Source organism: Pleurodeles waltl, chromosome 2_1 (genome assembly GCF_031143425.1).
Source record: "Pleurodeles waltl isolate 20211129_DDA chromosome 2_1, aPleWal1.hap1.20221129, whole genome shotgun sequence".
Taxonomy (NCBI): domain Eukaryota; kingdom Metazoa; phylum Chordata; class Amphibia; order Caudata; family Salamandridae; genus Pleurodeles; species Pleurodeles waltl.
Window position 1 is genome coordinate 856,138,264 of NC_090438.1, and position 24,425 is coordinate 856,162,688.

A 24,425-nucleotide genomic window follows, 5' to 3' on the forward strand; every position below is an offset into this window, starting at 1 on the left:
GGAGCAGATTGGGCAATTTTAGGTCAATCTGCCCCCAAGGGGGCAGAAACCACTAGGCATCGGGGATTTTTTTTTGGTGCCAATGTCACGCAGGGGGAGCGATCCCGTAGGCAAGGGTAGCTCCCGGGAGGGTTTGGTGGGGTGGAGGGGAATTTATTTTAGGCCATTTCTGCCCCCCGGCGCCAGGGCAAATATTTTGTTTGTGTTTTTTTTTTGTTTGTTTGTTTGTTTTTTAGAGATGGGGAGCGACCCATTAGGCAAGGGTCGCTCCCCTTGGGGGGAAATTGTATTTAGACCATTTCTGCCCCCCTTGGGGGCAGATTGGCTGATTTTTGGGTGAATCTGCCCCCAAGGGGGGGGGGGTTGGGGGCGCGGGGCAAATTTATTTTAGGCCATTTCTGTCACCCCTGGGAGCAGATTGGGCAATTTTAGGTCAATCTGCCCCCAAGGGGGCAGAAACCACTAGGCATCGGGGATTTTTTTTTTGGTGCCAATGTCACGCAGGGGGAGCTATCCCGTAGGCAAGGGTAGCTCCCGGGAGGGTTTGGTGGGGTGGAGGGGAATTTATTTTAGGCCATTTCTGCCCCCCGGCGCCAGGGCAAATATTTTGTTTGTGTTTTTTTTTTGTTTGTTTGTTTGTTTTTTAGAGATGGGGAGCGACCCATTAGGCAAGGGTCGCTCCCCTTGGGGGGAAATTGTATTTAGACCATTTCTGCCCCCCTTGGGGGCAGATTGGCCGATTTGAGGTCAATCTGCCCCAAAGGGGGCAGAAACCACTAGGCACTGGGGATTTTTTTTTGGCGCCAATGTCACCTGGGGGAGCGATCCCGTAGGCAAGGGTAGCTCCCGGGGGGGGGGGAGGTTGGGTGGGTGGGGGGTCAAATTTATTTTAGGCCATTCCTGGCCCCCCTGAGCTAGAGGCCAAAATCCACAGGTATGCACTTTGCAAAAAACACCTCTGTTTTCTGTGGAAAAAATGTGATGTGTCCACGTTGTGTTTTGGGCCATTTCCTTTCGTGGGCGCTAGGCCTACCCACACAAGTGATGTACCATTTTTATCGGTAGACTTGGGGGAACGCTGAGTGGAAGGAAATTTGTGGCTCCTCTCTGATTCCAGAACTTTCTGTCACCGAATTGTGAGGAAAATGTGTTTTTTTGCCAAATTATGAGGTTTGCAAAGGATTCTGGGTAACAGAACCTGGTCAGAGCCCCACAAGTCACCCCATCTTGGATTCCCCTAGGTCTCTAGTTTTCAAACATGCACAGGTTTGGTAGGTTACCCTAGGTGCAGGCTGAGCTAGGGGCCAAAATCTACAGGTAGGAACTTTGCAAAAAACACCTCTGTTTTCTTTAAAAAAATGTGATGTGTCCACGTTGCGTTTTGGGGCATTTTCTGTCGCAGGCGCTAGGCCTACCCACACAAGTGAGGTATCATTTTTAACGAGAGACTTGGGGGAACGCTGGGTGGAAGGAAATTTGTGGCTCCTCTCTGATTCCAGAACTTTCTGTCACCGAAATGTGAGGAAAATGTGTTTTCTTAGCCAAATTTTGAGGTTTGCAAAGGATTCTGGGTAACAGAACCTGGTCAGATCCCCACATGTCACCCCATCTTGGATTCCCCTAGGTCTCTAGGTTTAAAAAATGCACAGGCTTGGTAGGTTTCCCTAGGTGCCGGCTGAGCTACAGGCCAAAATCTACAGGTAGGAACTTTGCAAAAAACACCTCTGTTTTCTTTCAAAAAATGTGATGTGTCCACGTTGCGTTTTGGGGCATTTCCTGTCGCGGGCGCTAGGCCTACCCACACAAGTGAGGTATCATTTTTATCAGGAGACTTGGGGGAATGCTGGGTGGAAGGAAATTTGTGGCTCCTCTCTGATTCCAGAACTTTCGGTCACCGAAATGTGAGGAAAATGTGTTTTTTTAGCCAAATTTTGAGGTTTGCAAAGGATTCTGGGTAACAGAACCTGGCCAGATCCCCACATGTCACCCCATCTTGGATTCCCCTAGGTCTGTAGTTTTTAAAAATGCACAGGTTTAGTAGGTTTCCCTAGGTGCCGGCTGAGCTAGAGGCCAAAATCTACAGGTAGGCGCTTTGCAAAAAACACCTCTGTTTTCTTTCAAGAAATGTGATGTGTCCACGTTGCGTTTTGGGGCATTTCCTGTCGCGGGTGCTAGGCCTACCCACACAAGTAAGGTATCATTTTTATCGGGAGACTTGGGGGGACGCTGGGTGGAAGGAAGTTTGTCGCTCCTCTCAGATTCCAGGACTTTCTGTAACCGAAATGTGAGGAAAATGTGTTTTTTTAGCCAAATTTTGAGGTTTGCAAAGGATTCTGGGTAACAGAACATGGTTAGAGCCCCACAAGTCACCCCATCTTGGATTCCCCTAGGTCTCTAGTTTTCAAAAATGCACAGGTTTAGTAGGTTTCCCTAGGTGCCGGCTGAGCTAGAGGACAAAATCTACAGGTAGGCACTTTGCAAAAAACACCTCTGTTTTCTTTAAAAAAAATTGATGTGTCCACGTTACGTTTTGGGGCGTTTCCTGTCGCGGGCGCTAGGCCTGCCCACACAAGTGAGGTATCATGTTTATCGGGAGACTTGGGGGAACATAGATTAGCAAAACAAGTGTTATTACCCCTTGTCTTTCTCTAAATTTTTTCCTTCCAAATATAAGAGAGTGTGTAAAAAAGACATCTATTTGAGAAATGGCCTGTAATTCACCTGCTAGTATGGTCACCCCGGAATTCAGAGATGTGCAAATAACCACTGCTCCTCAGCACCTTATCTTGTGCCCATTTTGGAAATAGAAAGGTTTTCTTGATAGCTATTTTTCACTCTTTATATTTCAGCAAATTAATTGCTGTATACCCAGTATAGAATGAAAACGCACTGCACAGTGCAGCTCATTTACTGGCTCTGGGTACCTAGGGTTCTTGATGAACCTACAAGCACTATATATCCCCGCAACCAGAGGAGTCCAGCAGACGTAACATCATATTGCTTTCGAAAATCTGACATTGCAGGAAAAAGTTACAGAGTAAAAGGTAGAGAAAAATTGATGTTTTTTTAACCTCAATTTCAATATTTTTCTTTTTCAGTTGTTATTTTCTGTAGGAAACGCTTGTAGGATCTACACAAATGACCCCTTGCTGAATTCAGAACTTTGTCTACTTTTCAGAAATGTGTAGGTTTCTGGGATCCAGCATTGGTTTCTCGCCCATTTCTGTCACTGACTGGAAGGAGGCTGAAAGCACAAACAATTGTAAAAATGGGGTATGTCCCAGTAAAATGCCAAATTTGTGTTGAAAAATTGGGTTTTCTGATTCAAGTCTGCCTGTTCCTGAAAGCTGTTTCTTCTGCAGCCACTTTTTCCCATTTCTTTTAAAAAAAAGAAATTTGCACTGTATTTTGGCTAATTTCTTGGCCTCCTTCAGGGGAACCCACAAAGCCTGCATAGCTCTAGAATCCCTAGGATGTTGGAAAAAAAGGACACAAATTTGGCTTGGCTAGCTTATGTGGACAAAAAGTTATGAGGGCCTAAGCGCGAACTGCCCCAAATAGCCAAAAAAAGGCCTGGCACAGGAGGGGGAAAAGGCCTGGCAGCGAAGGGGTTAATGTAGATTTAGATGATAGATAATATAGTAATTAGATCAGCAAATGTCTCCAAGCATTAAAATTAACAGGTGGTGTTAACTGAATATTGCAAAACCCAGAATCAGTGCTGATGAGCAGTTTTTTTCTTAAGAGTCACAACGTTATTAGGACAGACCATGCAAAACTATAAAAATCATGAATTGCCAAACTTTTGTCTAAAACAGGACTAGGTGTACACATAATCTGTGCACCTACTGATAGGTTTACAGTTAGTTGTGAGACTTTAATGTACTATAAAGGTGTTTTTTCTCTTTACTTGATGGGGAAAACATTTCCCCTACAACTCCATAAAATACAGGGCCCTCTATGCACATTCCTTCCCAGAAAATATTTGTCGTACTGCCCTTTATGGTAAGATTTTCTTGGGTTTAGCAAGGTGTGACTAACATTGCAAATAAGAGTAGTCCCTTAAGTATTGCCATTGTCAGTTTAACCGGATTTTTCATAGTCAGTCTTCCTCTATTCCCCTCTGTTGCCACTCCTAAATTTACACCTGTGGAAAACCTTCTAAACTTGAAGATTTTCCCCAGAGATAAGAAAAATTTGTGGTTGGAAAATATTTATATTCTGATTGTATGAATGAATCAGGATTTGAGATTTCTAATCACAAGTTCAACTCTTTTGAATACCTGAGATTTTGGGGTGCCAAACAATTTGTTATTCAGAGCCCACATCACAACTAAGTTTCTGACATTCTTTTTATTAGCGCTGGTACATGTTTTCATTAGGGGTGGGAGGTATTTTTATTTCCGCTGGCGGAATGGAAGGAATTTAGGCTCTCAATAAAACATTGGCAGTAAATGCTGCCTACCGCCGTGCTGACGGCCGCCAACATACCTTGACTGCGGCGGTATACTGCTATGGGTATTGTGACCCACACAGAGAAATCTGCCACTATGCAGACACCCACACAAGTCCGCCAGCCCATAGGTCAGTGATAAACTGGTGGTACCAAAACCCACACCATTACGCCAACAGAAATACGCCCACAGAATCAGGACCAACAAATCACTGCTGCGGTCTTTCAACCTCGGTAAACCATTGGCGGTACACACCGCCGCACTCAAAATACACACACACTTACAAAACCACACCACATTGGACAATCAAACTACACATACCTGACACACATACACACACCACACCCACACACCCACACCACTATAAAACACACACTCACATTATCCACAACCCTTTCAACAAAAAAAAGATTGCTAACTGAGAGAGAGAGACAAGCCAGGAGCACACACTCAATCTGAGCCACAAAACACCATCACCCATACACCATCCAATCATCTCACAGCACACACCACAACACATCACCCCACACATCCTCACACATACCACTCACACCACATCCATGTCCCCCCCTAAGACACCGCAGATTTTCAGAGAAGGAGCTAAGGGTCATGGTAGAGGAAATCATCTGGGTAGAGCCACAGCTATTCAGATCACAGATGCAGCAGATGTTCATTGCAAGGAAGATGGAGCTATGGTGGAGAGTCATGGACAGGGTCAACACCATGGGACAACACCCCAGAACAAGGGATGACATCAGGAAGAGGTGAAATGACCTATCGGGGACGGTGCATACCGTGGTTGCAAGACACCAGGTAGCCGTACAAAGGACTGGCGGTGGACCCCCACCTCCTCCCCTAAAACTAACAACATGGGAGGGGCAAGTCTTGGCAATAATGCATCCTGAGGGCCTCGCAGGAGTAGCAGGAGGACTGGACTCTGGTAAGTCAAATCTTCACTACTATATCCCCCACCCTATCTGCATGCCATCACAAACTCCTAGCCCTACCCTCACACCCATCACTCCACCACTTCACATATACCCCACTAACACAACCCATCCATCTCGATACCAAGCCCTGCATGCAACACCAATGCATGGACACCCATCACAGACCTGCATGGACACCCATCACTGAAGCATGACCATTAGAGAAAATCACCTAGCCCATAAATTCACCATGCACACAAGGCAAAGCAGACAGGGCAATCACAAACATTCAGGGAAATACACCCATGCACAAGATGGCACACGCAGGTACCATAACACTGCATTTACATCCCCATAGGAACCCCACTCAACTTCACCGGAGAGGCGGTGCCACCAACATCCAGTCCCCCTCAGAAGAGGCCTACAATGGTGACAGCAGCTCTGCATGCCTGGATCACGATGACCAACCTGGCCCATCAGGCAACTCTGGACAGTCGGTTGCCCTGCCACAGTCCGATACCACCACAGACCCTCCACCCTCAGGAAACACCAGCACAGCACCCACTCAGCGGGCCCATACCACTGTCCCCAGGACACGTCAATCAGCAGTGTGTCCACCACTACAGGGACCCCAGGCAACCCCTCAAACCCAAGACCATCGGGGAATTGGGGTCAGTGGCAGTGGGCATACGGTTCAGGGGTCAGAGGCGCAGGATAACAGGGAAGCTGGGAGGACTGCTGTACGACACGGGGAGGACAGGCCCAGGGAACCCACTCTCCATGAGGCACTTGCAGGGATCCTAGGAGCATACCAACATTCCAAGGAGACCTTGGGCCAGATACTGGCCAAGTTGCAGGAGACCCAGCGGCTGCAGGAGGGACAGTACCTTGTGATCAGGGAGGACCCAAAACACATCCACACCATCCTGGTCACCATTGTAGGGGTGCTGGCTGACATGGCCAACACCATGAGGGTGGCAGTGACACACCAACAGGCCCCTGACACTAGCCACACCGAAGAACAGCCCTGCACCTCTGCCAGCGCTAATGGACAGGAGTCCCCGCCATTCGGACAACAGGCCACCAACACCCCACCCCTTGCAGAAGGAAAACCACCCCGCAAACGGTCCCTGCGATCCAGGCAGAAGCCAGAGAACATTGCCAAGATCCCTACCACGAAATAAGACTCTCCTGATTGTCACCCTTCTGTCCTACTCTGTTACCCTGTCCACCTTGAACTGTCATTGCTCCCCTTCCTATGCCCCATTGGACAATGCACCTGTGATACTAAGAGACTGGAATCTAACTGGACATTCCTCCACCATCACCCCAACCCATTGCACATCCCCCTCAACCTCTTAGCACTTAAACAAACACCCTTGGATCAAATACAAGTCTGGAGTCTGTCAATTGATTGAAATATGTATTAGTTCAACAATCTGTAAACATTGCAATTCATATGTACAGTTATATATACATTGGTATGACCTGTAGTGAGCAGCAGTAAACACACCAGGAGGCAGAGTGGGGCACAGAGATCTGAAAATAGAGATGCCAAAGCGTACAGTAAGTGGCCATAAACATAGGGAAATCAGGCTGCCATGTCCAATGTCCAACAGAAAACTGAAATGTAAAGTGAAGTTACAGTGTCTTACCTGTGTGTCACTGGAAGTATTGCTGTATGGGAGAACTTCTGTTGTCCACATCTTCATCCTCTGCCTCCTCTTCCTCACTGTCCACAGGCTCTACCGCTGCCACAAGACCATCTCCAGACTCATCCTCCTGCAGAAAAGGCACCTGGCATCTCAAGGCCAGGTTGTGCAACATGCAACATACAACGATGATCCTGCACACCTTCTTGGGTAAGTAGTACAGGGATCCACCTGTCAGATGGAGGCACCTGACCCTGGCCTTCAGGAGGCCGAAGGTTCTCTCAATTATCCTTCCTGTTCACCCATGTGCCTCATTGTAACGTTCCTCTGCCCTTGTCCTGGGTTTCCTAACTGGGGTCAGTAGCCATGAGAGGTTGGGGTAACCAGAGTCACCTGCAAATATCGAGGGACAGCTGTTAGACAAACACTAACCCTTAGGGACAACCCCACACCAATACACCAACACTTAATGGGTGGGGACCTTGGGCTCACCTATTAGCCACACCTGGTGCCTCTGGAGTTGAGCCATCACATATGTGATGCTGCTATTCCTCAAGATAAGGGCCTCATGCACAGAGCCAGGATACTTGGCATTGACATGGGAGATGTACTGGTCTGCCAAACACACCATCTGCACATTCAGAGAGTGATAGCTTTTTCTATTCTTGAACACTTGTTCATTTCTCCAGGGGCGGGGACAAATGCTACGTATGTACCATCAGTGGCACCAGTGGTGTTGGGGATATGTGCCAGGCCATAAACATCAGCTATCGCTGTGGCCAAATCCTCCACCGGGGGAATACGATGTAGCTGCACATGTGTTTCAGCAGGGCAGACAACACTCTGGTCAACACATTGGAGAACATTGGGTGAGACATCCCTGATGCCATGGCCACTGTTGTTTGGAAGGAAGAACTTGCCAGGAAATGGAGCACTGACAGGATCTGCACTAGAGGGGGGATACCTGAGGGCTGGCGGATAGCTGAAATCAGGTCTGGCTCCAATTGGGCACACAGTTCTTGGATTGTGGCCCTATAAAGTCTGTATGGTAGGAAAATGTGTCTGTCCTCCATTGTCGCAAGGTCCTCCAGGGGTCTGTACACTGGAGGATGTCTCCATCTCATTTTCATCCTCAGCGGTTGAAGTCTAGGGAGGAAAACAGTGAGCAGAGGGTCATATTCACACATCTATTGAAATAATGATGCATCTCTTCATTTACAGAACTAATATGTGATTCTGAGAGTCAGTTGATGTGCCAATGTCTGCTGTGATGCAGTTAGGTGCCACGGCCTGTGCCCCCCTGTAATGGCGGTTGCCTAACCTGTGAGGAGGGACAAGTGGAAATGAGGTAATTCCGCTGGCGTTATGCGCCGTTGCAGTCGATGCCCGCCGCACAACTTCGTATTGGTTAACATTGGGCCCTATGGGTTCCAGGAGCCAATGGCGATGTACGCCGCAGGTGATGGTACGCACCACCATTTTCTATCTATTGACTCACTTGCTACCTGACCCTCAACAGGAGAGGACCTACACTGTAAGTGCTGCTGTGACCTGTGTCTGGAAGTGACAATGGCTCATGTGTCTGGGGAAAGGGCCCCTGCCTTCACTTCAGAGGAGTTGAAGAGACTGGTGGATCGGCTCCTACCCCAGTACACTTTACTCTATGGTCCTCCAGACAAACAGGTGAGTACCTTGTGAGCATGGTACGTGGCCCATGAATGTATGGAGTGCTGTGTGTGTAAGCCACATGTAGAGGGGGCTGAGGTGTCCTGGGCAGAGTGCTGCATGTATGGTGGTCAATGTCTGTGCATAAGGGGATGGGAGGGATATGGTGGGCCATGAGTATGACAGTCCAGACGGTATGATTAATCCCTTTTCTGCTGTCTTTTTCCTGCAGGTCAGCGCCCATCAGAAAAAGGGTATTTGGTGTGCCATCGCCAAGGACGTGGGGACCCTGGGGGTCTTTGACAGGCACCCACTGCCGCAAACGGTGGGAGGACATGCGCCGCTGGGCAAGGAAGATGGCGGAGGCCCAGTTGGGGCTGCCCTCCCAACGTGGAAGGGGTGCCCATCGTACCCTCACCCCCCTGATATTCCGCAACCTGTCGGTGGCCTATCCAAAATTAGATGGGCGCTTGAGGGCATCACAGCAGCCACAAGGGGATGAGTACAAATTCAGATTCATGACTTTGCGCATGTTAAAGTTTTACCTGGGTGGGGATGTGAACTGTGGGTGCCCCTAGGCCAGGGCGATCATGGCAGGGTAGGTCTCTTTTTGGGCAGGCTCTGAAGCACTCCAACCCCAATGGTGTTAGTGGGTATCTACTACTGATCAGGACCCTGTTTGTTTCAGGTGTGCAGCTCAATAGCGTTATGCTATGTACCCCATGGGCTGGTGACTATCTTTGTAACTGGTAGTGCATGGCCTAGTGCATAGGGCTGCTTGCTGTGTGTTGTGTACGGCAACAGTAGTGTTGTTGCTGGCATTGACCAAGTGTATCCTCTGTGTCTCCCCACCCCTTTTTGTTTTGTTACCCTGTCCTTGTGTGCATTAGCATCATCTGGCGGAGGAGCAGAGGCACCGGCGACGGAGGGAGCTGCATCCCACATGGGCCTGGAGGCCAAATCCACCGAGGGTGGGGGCACCAGTGGGACGGAGGGGTAGGGGAGCACCATGACTGAGACAGGAGGGGAAACTACAGACAACGACTCCTCCTCCGATGGAAGCTCCCTGGTGGTGGCGGACACCTCTGTGCCCACCCCAACAACAAGTACAGCCACCACCCCCCTACCAGCACTGCCCTCCCAGCAGCCCCACAGCATGTTTCCTGTGCCCACTCACCCAGGAGGGTGGGCCTCTCCTTCGCCCCAGGCACCTCAGGCCCTGCCCCAGTCAGCCTTGCTGCCCTCATTGAGGAGGCTATTGCCCTCCTGAGATCCCTCACTGTTGGGCAGTCAACCATTCTGAATGCCATCCAGGGTGTCGAGAGGCATTTGCAACAAACAAATGCATACCTGGAGGGTATTGACTTTGGTGTGATGGCCAAATAGAGAGCATTTCAGGCCTCTGCACTGATGGCAGCCATTGTCCCTGTCTCCAGCCTCCCCCCTCCATACTTTCTTTACCCAGTCCCAATCCCCTCAACCCCAGCCTATCCCAAGCACACCTTCAGACCAGCATTCACCCAAATCAACACACAGAAGTGTCTCAGGCAAACACAAGCACCACACTTCATCTCACAGGCACTCACACAAGCACCATCCCCATGAAGACACACCAACATCCACTGCCTCCACTCTGTCCCCCTCCTCCTCCTCCTCCTCGTCCACCTCCCTGCCAGTAGTGTCTCCACTCACACCTGCATGCACTGCATCCTCATCCACTACCTCCATCAGCAGCACGCCCATCACTACACACCCCTCACTGGCAGTCACTACCCCCACATCCAGGTACACGTCCCCTGTGTCCTCTCCCACTGTGTCTGTGAATCCTCCTCCCAAAGTACACAAACAAAAGCACACACCCACCCAACAGCCATCCACCTCACAACAGCATCCAGCTCATGCACCTGAACCCAAACACAACAGACTGACACCTCCTGCAACAAGTCCCTCTTCCTCCACTCCCAAACCTTCACCCTCTTCCCACCCCAATGCCCCTAAGAAGCTTTTCCTAGCAAACATTGACCTCTTCCCTACCCCTCCCCGAGTCCTTCACCTCAGGCTAGGGTGGCCAAAACCCAGCCCAGCACCTCAGCCACCAAGTCCATGTCATCTGTGGTTTCTGCATCTGTCAGAGGCTCAAAGGGGGTACCCCTCAGCCCAGCCAGTGTGCCACCAACCCCTGCCAATGCCAAAAACATTCTGTCACCTGGCAAGGTGAAGAAGGGGCCAGCATCCAACGAGGGGAAGGAGCCACAACCACCCAGCAAGGCCACCTCAAAGACTCCAGCTGCCAGACCCAAAGTAACACCACCATCTGCCAAGGGCAGGAAGGGACACAAAACACCAGGCAAGGCACTTCAGCCGTCCGAGCCTGCAGGTGAAGGCCTGGTGGCTACCAGAACAACCGCCAGCACCACCACCGGCACCGCGGCCAGCACCACCACCTGCACCACTACCTGCACCGCCTCAAGCACCACTACTGTCAACAGCAGTAGCCCCAGTGGGCAGCCGTCTGAAGCTGCAGGAGAAGGGCTGGAGCCTCCCCCCGCCAATGGCAGCACCAGCACCTGCACCGCAGCCAGCACCGCTACCAGCACCACCGCAAGCAACGCCGCAAGCACCGCCACCTGCACTGCTGACAGTAGCACCACTGCCAGCAGCAGCAGCCCCAGTGGGGAGCCATCCGAGGCTGCAGGAGAAGGGCTGGAGCCTCCCCTCACCACTGGCAGCACCCCCACCAGCACCGGCACTACCACCACTGTGCAGCCCTAGCCGCCAGCGGATGGACTGTAGCACTGCCTGATGGACTATCATGCATCCTGGTCACTGGACACCCAGGTGTGGGACTGTGTTGCATCACTGGGCATAAAGCCCCCTCCAGAACCAGTGGAGAAAGGCATCCACTCACCCTATCCTTGGCATGATGAAGCACACTGGGCACGGATCCCTGTCCAGAACCAGTGGAGAAAGACATCCATTCACCCTATCCTTGGCAGGAAGAAGCACACTGGGCAAAAAGACCCCTTCAGAACCAGTGGAGAAAGGCATCCACTCACCCTATCATTGGCAGGATGAAGCACACTGGGCACAAAGCCTCCTCCAGAACCAGTGGAAGAAGGCATCCACTTGAGAGACTGTGGCCTTGCACTCCCCAGGATCAAGCAGTGGGCAGACACCCACTAGAAAGACTGTGGCTTTGCACTCCCCAGGACTAAGCAGTGGGCAAACCACCCACTAGAGAGACTGTGGCTTTGCACTCCCAAGGACCAAGCAGTGGGCAAACCACCCACTTGAGAGACTGTGGCTTTGCACTCCCCAGGACCAGGAAAAGGGCAAACCACCCACTAGAGAGACTGTGGCTTTTCACTCCCCAGGACCAAGCAGTGGGCATGGAGCCCCCTCCAGGAGCAGTGGTGTTGTACCATCTTCTGGCTGAGGTGCCCCCCCTTACCCGTCCCCCTGAGGTGCCTGTGTGTTTTCGACCTTATGCCCCTGCAGTGTTCTCTCTGTAATGAGGCAGAAGTAAAGTGTGGGCTTGGCCTATGTGTTTTGGCCCAGTGGGCCACAGACATTTTGAGTGGACATTGTCCCACCTTTTGTACATATAGTATATTTTGTAAATACTGCTTTTTAATTATTAACGTATTTCTGACTATTTCTAATATAACACTCATTTGACTCCATTCCTTTTGTCCTTGCATTATTCCAGAGGGTTGCGGGCTGTTATGTAATGTTGTTGCATGTGTTTGTGTGTATGGTGTTGGGTGTGAGGGTGGGGGTGGGGGTGTTGCGTGTGTGTGTGTCACTCTCTTTTTCCTCCCCTCTTCCTTTGTGTGCTAGGTGCAGTACTCACCGTGGTCATCGCTGCCGCCATTGGTACTCCTGGAGTATGAGCAGAAACACCAGCATGGGGAAGACCTGCAGCTCGGGCTCCATGGCGTCCTTGTTCTTCCTTGAGTGTCGAGAGGTGAGTGGTTTCCCTTCAAAGTACTGTTTCCACCTTGCTTTTGATGGCATTGGTACTGCCCAGGAAAAGCGGGTAGATGGGTGGGTTGTAATGGGGTGGGCGGTACATTGCCTTCCGCCTGCCTGTTGGCGAGTACCGCTGCGGTTTTTGCTGCTGCTGCCGTGGTGGTCAGAGTGTTAAAGTGGCTGTCTGTGTTGGCGGTTTCTGCCGTGGTCATGATTCCATTTTTGTTACCGCTGGCCTGTTGGCACTAATAGCGCTGATTTAACACCGACCGCCAGGGTTGTAATGAGAGCCATAGTAATTCTGCATTACTATTCATAATGCGGATTTACTAAAATTTCGCTACTCCGCTCGGCTGGCGAAATTAATTTATAATAATCAGCATTGGCATAGTTATGGTTCAGCCACAGGTGCGCACTACAGTTAACACGTTTGGAAGAAATGTGTTCTTTTTTTCTTGTCTAATAGAACACTTTAGATTGCATGACATGTTTTGTGGGGGTTTCCATTGGCCAGGCTCACAGTACTGGCAGTAGTTGTCTGAGACTAACAGCTGACACCATTGGCTGATTGTCACAGTCTACCGTATGATTGGCTAAATTGTTGGATGACCCCCTCCTCCATTCCTCAGCACACCTCGCGGTGTAAGGCTCTGCTTCACTTTCTACTTCATGAAAACTTTACCATCGGTAAGAGGAATGGTTTTCCCTGAGAGAGGTTTCCTGGCCAGACCTTTCGCAGTAATCTGCCAGGCAGCAGGCGCTGTGATGAGAAGGCCATCCTCTGCTCCACGAATCACTGGGCGCCTCGGAGAAAGTCCCCTGAGCTTTTCCAGATGGAGCCACCCTGTGTAGGAAGCAGATGTCGACTTGGGGGAAGTTCCCACCTGCTGACTTTTGGCACGGAGACAGTTGCTCATGAAACTGTGACCATGGGCCGGAGCCATACATGCGGATACGTGATACAAGTACCTTCCAAGAATGTTGAAGGAGGTATCGGGTAAGTGAAAGCCACCCGGGGTGCCATTCTAGAAGTCCAACTGTACACTAAGCATGCATGGTTTCACCGTTTTATTCCTTCAGTGTTAGCAGGAATCTATTATTGTTTGGGCTTTGAAACGTGGATTTCTTCCAATTCTGGAAAATTCTCCGTTTGCCAAAGCATAGACGCTAAATTAATTGAACTGATAAAGAGTCCATGACTGCACCAGTGTGGGAGCTCAGAGGCTCAACTGAGGCTCTTTCCGCTGCAGGAACCCAGTCCGGCTCAGCTGCACTCATGGGAGCAGAGCCCGTCAGTTTCTATCCACCAAGGAGAGTTTTCAGGCCTGTGGCAACGCAGAACACAGTGAGGTACGGGGGCATCCATTTAAGCAATGCTATCCTTCATTGAGTCACATTGTTAGTTTCACACAAAAGGCCTGCCGAGCGGGGTCAGGGTTTAAGGGCAATGGCTGTCTTGTGAAAGCTGGTGGATGGAGTTAAGATGGTTGGCTGCAGCATCCTAAGGCAACCCCAATGGCTACTGTGGTACCGAGGGAGCAGGCCTCCTTGACCCCGTTGTTGCTAAAACAAAACGCACAGGTGCAGTGCTTCAGCACTCTTTTCAGCTGAGCCTTTCAGTCCATTATCTGCCATGAAGATCCTGCTAGATTGGTGTTGAAAACTTCACCATAAACACTAGATTAAGCTGATGTTTTGTTTTCTGTGTTCCCAATGATTTGTTGAACCTAGCAGCGCCTGGCCGCGTGATGGGGAAATGGGCCGGTAATGCGATGTGCCACCCTACAGTCATGTCCAGTAATCTCGGTAAGTAGGTCTGGAAGAGTCAATCCTAACCTTTCTTTTTCTTGCCTTTTATACTTCACAAGCGATAGCTCAAATATATAAACTGAATATTGAGTGTTCCTGGTTTGCGGAACTCTGCAAAATCTCTTGGAGTCTTTAAGTAACTCTATGGAATTCGGCGGAGTGGAACTCAGTGAGTTCCGCCCATCCCTAGTTATAATAATCCCTAGCGATGATAAAGGGATACTTGATTGTACAGCTAACAAATAATGAAAAAACGCTTGCATAAATTTGAAGCAGAAATTAAGCTTTTTATGGTAACATGCATGGGCAAATCCTAACTGGCTTCAGGGAAATGGTTTGATTAATAGGAATGTGACCACATTTTCCAGGAAGACCATTGTGTATTTAGCAATGTAACTATTGAGGTACTGCATTGTTTTCAAGTAAACATCTTTGCTTAATCCTGAAATGCATTTTAGTTGGCAAAATGTGGCATAATTTGCATGTCATTTGCACACGAGCCTAAATGTATTTATTATAGTTTCCGGCATGTCTAGTGCTATGGACATTTCTATGCAATATGTATGGTTCACCAATCTGATTTCTAGCACTCTGTGATGTGACATATTGTGAGAAAGTAGCCTCATTCTAGCATGGTTATCCCCACTTTTAGCCTGTTTGTGAGTGTGTGTCAGTGTGATTTTACTGTGTCACTGGGATCCTGCTAGCCAGGACCCCAGTGCTCATAGATAAAAACCTATATGTCAGTGTGTTTTGCCTGTCTCACTGGGATCCTGCTAGCCAGGACCCCAGTGCTCATACTTTGTGGCCTAATGTGTATGCCTGTGTAGTGCCTAACTGTGTCACTGAGGCTCTGCTAATCAGAACCTCAGTGCTTATGCTCTCTCTGCTTTTAAATGTTTCACTGTAGGCCAGTGACTTCATTTACCAATTTCAATTGGCACACTGGACCCCCCCTTATAAGTCCCTACTATATGGTACCTAGGTACCCAGGGCATTGGGGTTCCAGGAGATCCATACCGGCCGCAGCATTTCTTTTGCCACCCATAGGGAGCTCAGACAAACCCTTATACAGGACTGCCACTGCAGCCTACATGAAATAGTGCACACACTATTTCACAGCCATTTTCACTGCACTTAGGTAACTTATAAGTCACCTATATGTCTAACCTTCACTTGCTGAAGGTTAGGTGCAAAGTTACTAAGTGTGATGGCACCCATGCACTAGCAAAGGTGCCCCCACATGGTTTAGAGCCATTTGCCTGGACTTTGTGAGTGTAGGGCCGCCATTACACATGTGCACTACATATAGGTCAATACCTATTGTAGCTTCACAACGGTAACTCCTAATATGGCCATGTAACATGTCTAACATCATGGAATTGTCCCCCCATTCCAAATCTGATATTGGGGAGCCGATTCCATGCATTCTGGGGGCTCCACCATGGACCCCCAGTACTGTCAAACCAGCTCTCTGAGGCTTGCACTGCAGCTACAGCTGCTGCCACCTCACAGACAGGGTTATGCCTTCCTGGGGTCTGGGCAGCCCAGTCCCAGGAAGGCAGAACAAAGCATTTCCTGTGAGAGTAGGGTGTTACACCCTCTCCCTTTGGAAATAGGTGTTACAGGCTGGGGAGGGGTAGCCTCCCACACCCTCTGGAAATGCTTTGAAGGGCACAGATGGTGCCCTCCTTGTATAAACCAATCTACACCGGTTCAGGGACCCCTTCTCCCCTGCTCTGGTGGGAAACTGGACGAAGGAAAGGGAAGCAACCACTCCCCTGTCCATCACCACCCTAATGGTGGTGCCCAGAGCTCCTCCAGTGTGTCCCAGACTTCAGCCATCTTGCTTTGCAAGGTGTGGGGGCACTCTGGAGAGCTCTGTGTGGCCAGTGCCATCAGGTGATGTCAGAGACCCCTCCTGATAGGTCCATACCTGATAAAGTAGCCAATCCCCTTCTCAGGGCTATTTAGGGTCTCTCCTGTGGGTTCTCTTCAGATTCTGATTGCAAGTTTCCTTCAAGAATCCTCTGCAACAACTTCCGACTCTTCTGACTTCGGATCAACCGCAGCCTGCTCCAAGAAACGCTGTCACTGCAACAAAGTGTCTACAAGAGACACTTTTCTTCAGCAACCTCAGCTCCAAGTCAGCAACTGCAACAGTTTCCATGGTGTGCACGCTGTCGGGACTCCCTGTCTTCATCCTGCACCAGAAGGACCGAAGAAATCTCCTGTGGAGTGACAGAGTCACTCCCCTGCTCCAAGACGACAACCGGTACCCTGGGACTCCTCTCACAGCGACAAGCTTGCTCCTAAGGACACAGAGGGTGGACATCGTCAATATAGCCTGTCCTGAGGTCCTGCTGATGCAATTTGGAGGAGGTAAGACCTTGCCTTCCCTGAGAATGATAGTACCCTTGTGTATTGCATCTTCTTCACCTCCTGAGGTCTCTGCACTCTTTGCTAAATTCCTTCATGCACTGCCTGGCCTAGGTCCCCAGAACTCCATCTGGTGATGCACAACTCACTGAGTTGTTCTCCGGCGGCGTGGGACCTTCTTTTGTTGTGCTGCATCAAACTGTGTTTTGCACCTCCTTTGAACCCAGATCCTGTAACTCCTGGGGGTGCTGGCTGGGATCCTGAGGGCTCTCTCAAGTGCTGAGAGCCCCCTTTTCTTCCTCATACAGAGTTGAGGCCCCCAGGTCCCTCCTGGGTCCATCCAGCATCATTTTGATGTAAAATGCACTTTTGGCATAGTCAAGGCTTGCTGGCGACTTCCAACACTAAATCTCATCTGTAACGATCTTCACACCGTGGGACATATTTTGCATCATGCAAGAACCCCCTTGCATCTTCCTAGGGTGGAATTCTGCAGTCTTCAACTAACCGTGGACTCTTCTTTTGCACCCTCTTCTGGGTTGGCAGGGGCTCCTGTCCTTCCTGGAACTACTTTCAACATCTGGACTTAGCCCTCTTCCTTTGCAGGTATTCAGGTCCAATAATCCAGCAGCTGTTCTTAGCAGACTTGGTTGGCTGCTGCAAAATCCCAAAAACGAGGTGTAGTGTGTCCTAGGGAAACTTGCAGTGCTTTACTCCTGCTTTTCTGGGCTCTGGTGTGGGGTAATTTACTTACCTTTACTGTGTTCTTACTCTCCCAGTGATTCTGCACACACTACACTTGTCTAGGGGGGAATTCGTGATTCACGTTCCACTTTTTTAGTGTATGGGTTGTGTTGCCCCTAGACCTGTTTTCTCCCATTGCAGTCTATAGAATTTCCTACTGTTTGCATTGTTGTATGACTATTTACTTGTCTGTATAGTTTTGGTGTTTAGTGTATATATTGTGTATAATATTTACCTCCAGAAGGAGTATTGTCTCTAAGATATTTGTGGTACTGTGTCACCCAAATAAATACCTTTATTTTTGGTAACACTGAGTGTTGTCTTTAGTTGTGTATAAGTACTGTGCAACTATAATTGGTATTGCATGAGCTTTGCATGTCTCCCAGTTCAGCCTAAGCTGCTCTGCAACATCTACCTATATCAGCCTAAACTGCTAGAACATTACTAATTCACTAATAAGGGATAACTGGACCTGGTATAAGGTGTAAATACCCAAGGTACCCACTACAAACCAGTGTAGCCTCCTACACATATCTATATAACAAAGTAGTCCCGATAATATTTTAGGTCATCAGGGTGTTTCATGAGCATGTAAAAGCATGAGACAACCGACTGAGTATCTTTATAAGGCCATAAATCACTAAGGTGACTTGCAATGTGTGTTATGTACATTTGGGGATTGTATTTATCCTGTAATAGTACCACCGACTATTGGTACAATTGAACATAAAATCCCAGTACAGTATAACACTTCCTGATCCATAGCTCTCAAGGTTTTTAAGTCCACGGGTAATAAACTAATCTTGTTCTGGACTTAACCTTGAATCAGGTACTGGATGTCCTGACTGGATAAAGGGACAAAAGGTCCTTCTAGTCCCTAAGAGCAAAAAGATGAAAGGCTTAGACCAATTGAGTTTCTTAAACGTGGCCTCAGAAACACCTCTATGGCACTCAACACTGCTGAGGGTAACGAGGCATGACCTTCAAGGAAGGAAAAAAAGTCCAAGTAAATATGAAGTTACCTGTTTCAAGATCAGAGAATGCAGCCTTTTGAGAGGCCCAGCTACTTCTGTGTCTCCCTGTAGACCCCCTGTGAAACCCTTGGGGTGAGGTTTTGAGGTAGTGTTAAATGTGCTGTTTGCAATCTGTCCGAGGTGCTCTTAGCGCCTTATTGGCATATGTAATCCCAAATGGGAGTGGGAGCAGCTGTGATAAACCTCGAGCAGTACTGGTTACACTTCTTCGCACCCAATCATATGTGGTATATGTGTGGGACTTTTCTACAGACAGCTTTTAGCATTGTGTGGGAAATACCTCTTTTGGAGAATACCAGAACATACAATGGCTTCAGGAACAGCTGATTACTTATAATTGGTTCACTTTCTTGGCACTCATATCTGCTTATGATATAGTTGCCTTTCTTTCTCTTCTATTGTTTGTCTCTTCCTTGGAGCATAGCTTCTTTATGGCTTGTATCCGCCACTATTCACAATTAAAGAGTTAGGCCCATATTTATACTTTTTTAGTGCCGCAAGTGCGTTATTTTTTTACGCGAAAGTGGCGCAAACTTACAAAATACAATTGTATTTTGTAAGTTTGCGCCGCTTTTTCATCAAAAAGCGGCGCAAATGTGCCGCTAAAAAAGTATAAATATGGGCCTTAGTTTCTTCTTTGTTTTTCAGCACGCCATGAGAATGCTTGTATTATCTTGCTCTCTTCCTCATGTGCTGCCTCTCCCTTCCTGCTCAGCTTTCTTTAATTTAACGCCTTCCCACACACCTCCTCTGCTGCTCCTTTTCAACAACTTCCCTGTGATTCCTCATTCCTCCTGTGCTTGTTGTGTGTACTTTGTAAAGTATCACCCTGCCCACCCCACCACTGTATTCCCACCTCTGCCTTTTCGATTTCCAGCTTTTTTCACTTATTTTAATTGTACTTTTTTCTTGAAGACATAGAGATATGTTGTATGATGCTGCACATGAACACATTTATCAGTTAACTTCACTCCCACTGGAGTGGCAGCTGCTGCATAAAGGTGCTTCATGAATAAGGTGATTTAACAAAGTGGCTGAAACAAGTTTTAGTTAACATTATACGTTTGAGTCTTGATAACTACAATATGGCAGCTGCTAAGTGCCTTAAAGATTGCCCTCCAACTGCAAAGTGAGACATTTGTTTTATACCCATGCAAACAAAAACAGGCATTGGTTGGTAAGACGTGGACCTTGTCAATCATTACATGGCGGTTGCCAGGTGCCACTTCCAGTGATGTTAGCCCGCTTCTGTGCACAATAGGTAAGAATTGTTCGTCAAGATTGTGGCAGCTCATTTGTCTCCAACAATGTCATGGACTGAAAGTTTTGAATCTTGCTTCTGCTTTTTAGGAATCTATAAAATGATCCTTCCGTTGCAATGCATACATTCAAGTGAGGATAAATGCAAGCCGCACAGAAGCAATTAAATCCCAGGTCTTTATTTGATATGAATAGAACATTCAAAGTGTCTTAGTTGTTAAAATCTCCGGACACAAACTTCTCCTGCCCTGGCTCCACAGCCAGTGCTGTCTTAAGGATTTTGTGGCCAAAGCGAAATATATATCTGCTGGGAGCAACCTTAAATGTATTATTTTTTTTAAGCCAATTTAAGCCCTCGTGAGTGGTGAGTTTGAGAGGTTGAGGTAAAGAGATGGGGGACAGAGATGGAGAAAATGGTTGGGATTAACGAGTTCATAAGGTAGAAAAAATAAGATACAACAATATAGAGGCAAAGAGAAATGGGGTAGAGAAAAGTGAATTAAAAAGAAAGGGGAGAGATACAGAAAGAGGCATGGAAGACTTCAGGAGGTAAGAGTAAGTTATATGGAGATAGAGAAGTATTGAAAGATAAAGACGGTGAGCAATGTAAGGAGAGAGACATGATGGAACAAGAGAAAAGTCAGGTCCAGAAAAAGAAGACAGCTAGGAAGTTAACGAGTGGTGATTTATAAGAGAGAGTGCGAGAGACAGAATAGGCAGACAGAGAGAGGTTGAAAAAGAGACACCGGAGAGAGAGGTAAAGAGAGTGAGGGGAAGAGAGGACAAGAAGGAGAGAGACAAAGGTAGAGGGAGAGTCTTGTGACTAAAATCATCATTATACTAGGTGTTAGACCAGTCATCCTTAGGGTGGTCTTCCACAAACATTTTGCATGAATGCCTCCAATTTGTTTGAATTCATTTTTTTGCCTTTGTACATGTTACCTCTGCTAACCAGTGCTAATGTTTATGTGCTCACGCCCCTAAATATGGTTTTCAATTGCCATATACTCAATTGGCATATTTAATTTACTTAAAAGTCCCTAGTAAAGTGCACTACATGTGCCCAGGGCCTGTACATTAAATGCTAATAGTGGGTCTTCAGCACTGATTTTGCCACCCACTGAAGTCGCCCTCTCAACATGTCCCTGGCTGCCATTGCAGCCTGAATGCAGTGTCTTACAATCCCCCTTTAATACATATGTCACCCCTAAGGTGGGCCCTAGGTAGCCCATAGGGAAGGGTGCTGTGTAATTAAAAGGTAAGATATGTAGGTCCAGATTTATACTTTTTTAGAACCCCATTTGCGTCATTTGTTGACGCAAAAGCGGCGCAAACTTACAAAATACAATTATATTTTGTAAGTTTACACCGATTTTGCGTCAAAAAATGACGCAAATGCAGCACTAAAAAAGTATAAATGTGTGCAGTAGTTTTAAGTTTTACATTTTCTGCTAGTGAAAGTATCCACATTTGTTTTTCACTACTGTGAGGTGTACCACTCTCATAGGATAACATAGAGGATTCCTTTTTACACCTAATAAGATTTGTCATGTTCAGTACATTTAGAATTGTAATGATAAATCTCTCTAATCCTAAAATTGGATTTATTATTATGATTTCGAAAATGCCACCTTTAGAAAGCTGGCATTTTCCTGCTCACAGGCCTGTGTGCCTACAGCCTGTCTCTGATTATTTGTCTATGCTGGGGTGACAGCTGATTTCCTGCACTCCCATGAGATAGGCTCACACAAGGGAAAGGTCGGTGTGACTGAGTGGCTATCTGCATTTTGCTGGGTCACCCTGGGCAGGATGGGGGGGAAGGAGCTGACAATTACACTTGAATAGGCAGTGTACTGCTCCCACATAAAGGACTGCTTAGCCCCCTTTAGTTAGTGTGGAGGAAGTGCAGGAAGAAAGGAAATTTATGCACTTCAAGGACCCTTCTTTGAAGTTACCCCCACTTCAAATGCACAACTAGGTATAACTAGTGACTCTCTGACCCTACCAAATCAGTACACTTCTGGGCATGTGGACACCTTTCCAGGAAAAAGGACTGCTAAGCTGCTACAAGGACTGCTACAATGCTGGACCTGCAGCTCTGAAGGAACTGATTTTCTGATGTGCTAACCTCTCTGCTGCCTGGTTGAGAAGGACTGGCCCTACACCACTTGCCTCCTGTTCTGAAGTCTCAGGGACATCAAAGACTTTCAGCAACGCTCCACCAGCACCTGTAATCTGCCATCTGTTAGATCTGGCCTGTCAAGTGGTGCCAGTCCATTCCTAGGCCCTTGAAAGTGTTTTTCCCATGCTGAACTAGCAGAGTGCGCACATTGCCATTGTTGTGCCAGTCGGAACTGACTCATCTCCCTTCAACACAGACGCTTTGCTGCTGCTCAAGGACATTGCATTGCAGGCTACGCAACTCAGTGACGATGCATTGCATTCATCGCAAGGGGTCCAACGCCACACTACTGCTTAAGGACATCACATAGACGTCTGCGCCTGACAAGGCATCCCCAACTGATTGGACCAGAACCGATGCATTGCCTTCCTATTGTCTCCTCGGCTCCGCTCATCAGATCTTTGATGTCAACGCAACCCTCCACACAAGCTACTTTTTCTGTGGGACAATTTTGTTCCTTGTAGCCTACCCACACTCCACCACAATCAGTCTGAACTTCTGGATTTACCCCGGTCCAGCACAACCAGATAGTCCCTGATGTCACTTTCTTTTTCTAAACACTACAGTTTGATTCAATCTTTAAAAATTCAGATCTCTACTTGTGCTTATTGGATATTTGTAATTTTGGTCTTGTTTTACTCATACAATTAAGTTCTGTTTTTCTAAACCGGTGCAGTGTTTTTTGTGGTGTTTTCACTATGTTACTGTTTGAAGTGTTGAACACATACTTTACACATTGTATCTTAAGTTAAGCCTGACCTCTCTGTGCCAAGCTAGCAGAGGGTGAGCATTGGTTAAGTTATGGTGTGTAACTGACTTACCCTGACTACTATTGTGGTCTCTTCATGGATAGGGTGCATAACTCTGCCAACTAGAGACCCAATTTCTAACAATTTCCCTTACAGCTTTTGCTGTGTTGCTTCTAATTTTCTAATGGGGAAAGAGGTAAAGTGGTATTTGTTGGCATCACCTCATGCCTACCATGGAGTTTGAAAAACTATTCCAAAATGGCCACCTGTCTGTGCATGTGTGCTCATACACTATGATGCACTACTTACATTTTGCATTTTTTAAACTTTTGGACAATGCCAATGCAAGCAATCACTGCCAAATCCTATAGCTCAAGACCTACTGACTCTGTTTCTTAATACAAGCACCTTTTGACAGTACACAATAGTAAATAACAAGATTTTAATAAGGAAATAATATTCCTGCCAGGACCTTAGGACTGTAAAGGTAACATTGGAAAATCATGTGGATGTAAAACATCTCTCCATTTCTTTGTAACAAGATATTGCTTTGAGGTATTCACTGGACTTTCCCTTAACCATGTCGGTAGTGTCATGCAGGTGTACCTGGCAGCATGCCCGTCGTGCTTCACTCATATGCATATTTGTTATTACATACCACAAAGTAGACCCGTTAGACCAGCCTCAGAAACACATTTTGTTTTGTTTATCCTTAACTTGGGGGTGTGAAAGTGAGAGAGCGTAGCTTATATAATCTATATTAACATGAAATGTTCATTGTTAGAAATGGGGTCTTTGGTTGACAGTCAGGTTACCCCCTGTTCAAGCAAGGACCCTCACTCTAGTTAGGATAAAAGAGAATCACCCTCAGCTAACCCCTGCTTACCCCCTTGGTAGCTTGGCAGAGCAGTAGGCTTAACCTCAGAGTGCTGGGCGTAAAGTATTTGTACCAACACACACAGTAACTTAATGAAAACACTACAAAATGACACAACACCAGTTTAGAAAAATAGGAAATATTTATCTAGACAAAACAAGACCAAAACGACAAAAATCCAACATACACAAGTCAAGTTATGATTTTTAAAAGGTTTAAAATAAAAAGAGTCTTTAGGTAGTTGTAACAACACACTAGCGCTGCTAGCGTGAAAATGTACCTGGTTTGCGGCAAAAATAACCCCGCACGGGCGGTGTGCGTCGAAAATAACCCGGCACGGGTATATGCGTCGAAAACAGCTCGGCTCGGCGAGGCGCGTCGAAAAAGCCAGCCACGCGACGGTCCGAAGTCCCGCGGCGCTGGTTGCGATCTCTCAGCCTTCGTCAGCGATGCTGCGCGTCGTTTCTCCTGCTCCGGGCGTCGATTCTCCGGTCGCGTTTCCAGCGGCGTCGTTTCTCAGCTGCGGAGCCGGCGTCGCGTCGTTTTCTCAGCCGCGATCGGATTCGTGTCGATCTTTTCTCCGCACGGTGCGCGGTGCGTGTATTTTTGTCCTTAGGCTGCCAGCCTCTCCTTTCAGGGTCCCAGGAACTGGAAGGGCACCACAGAGCAGAGTAGGGGTCTCTCCAGAGACTCCAGGTGCTGGCAGGAAGAAGTCTTTG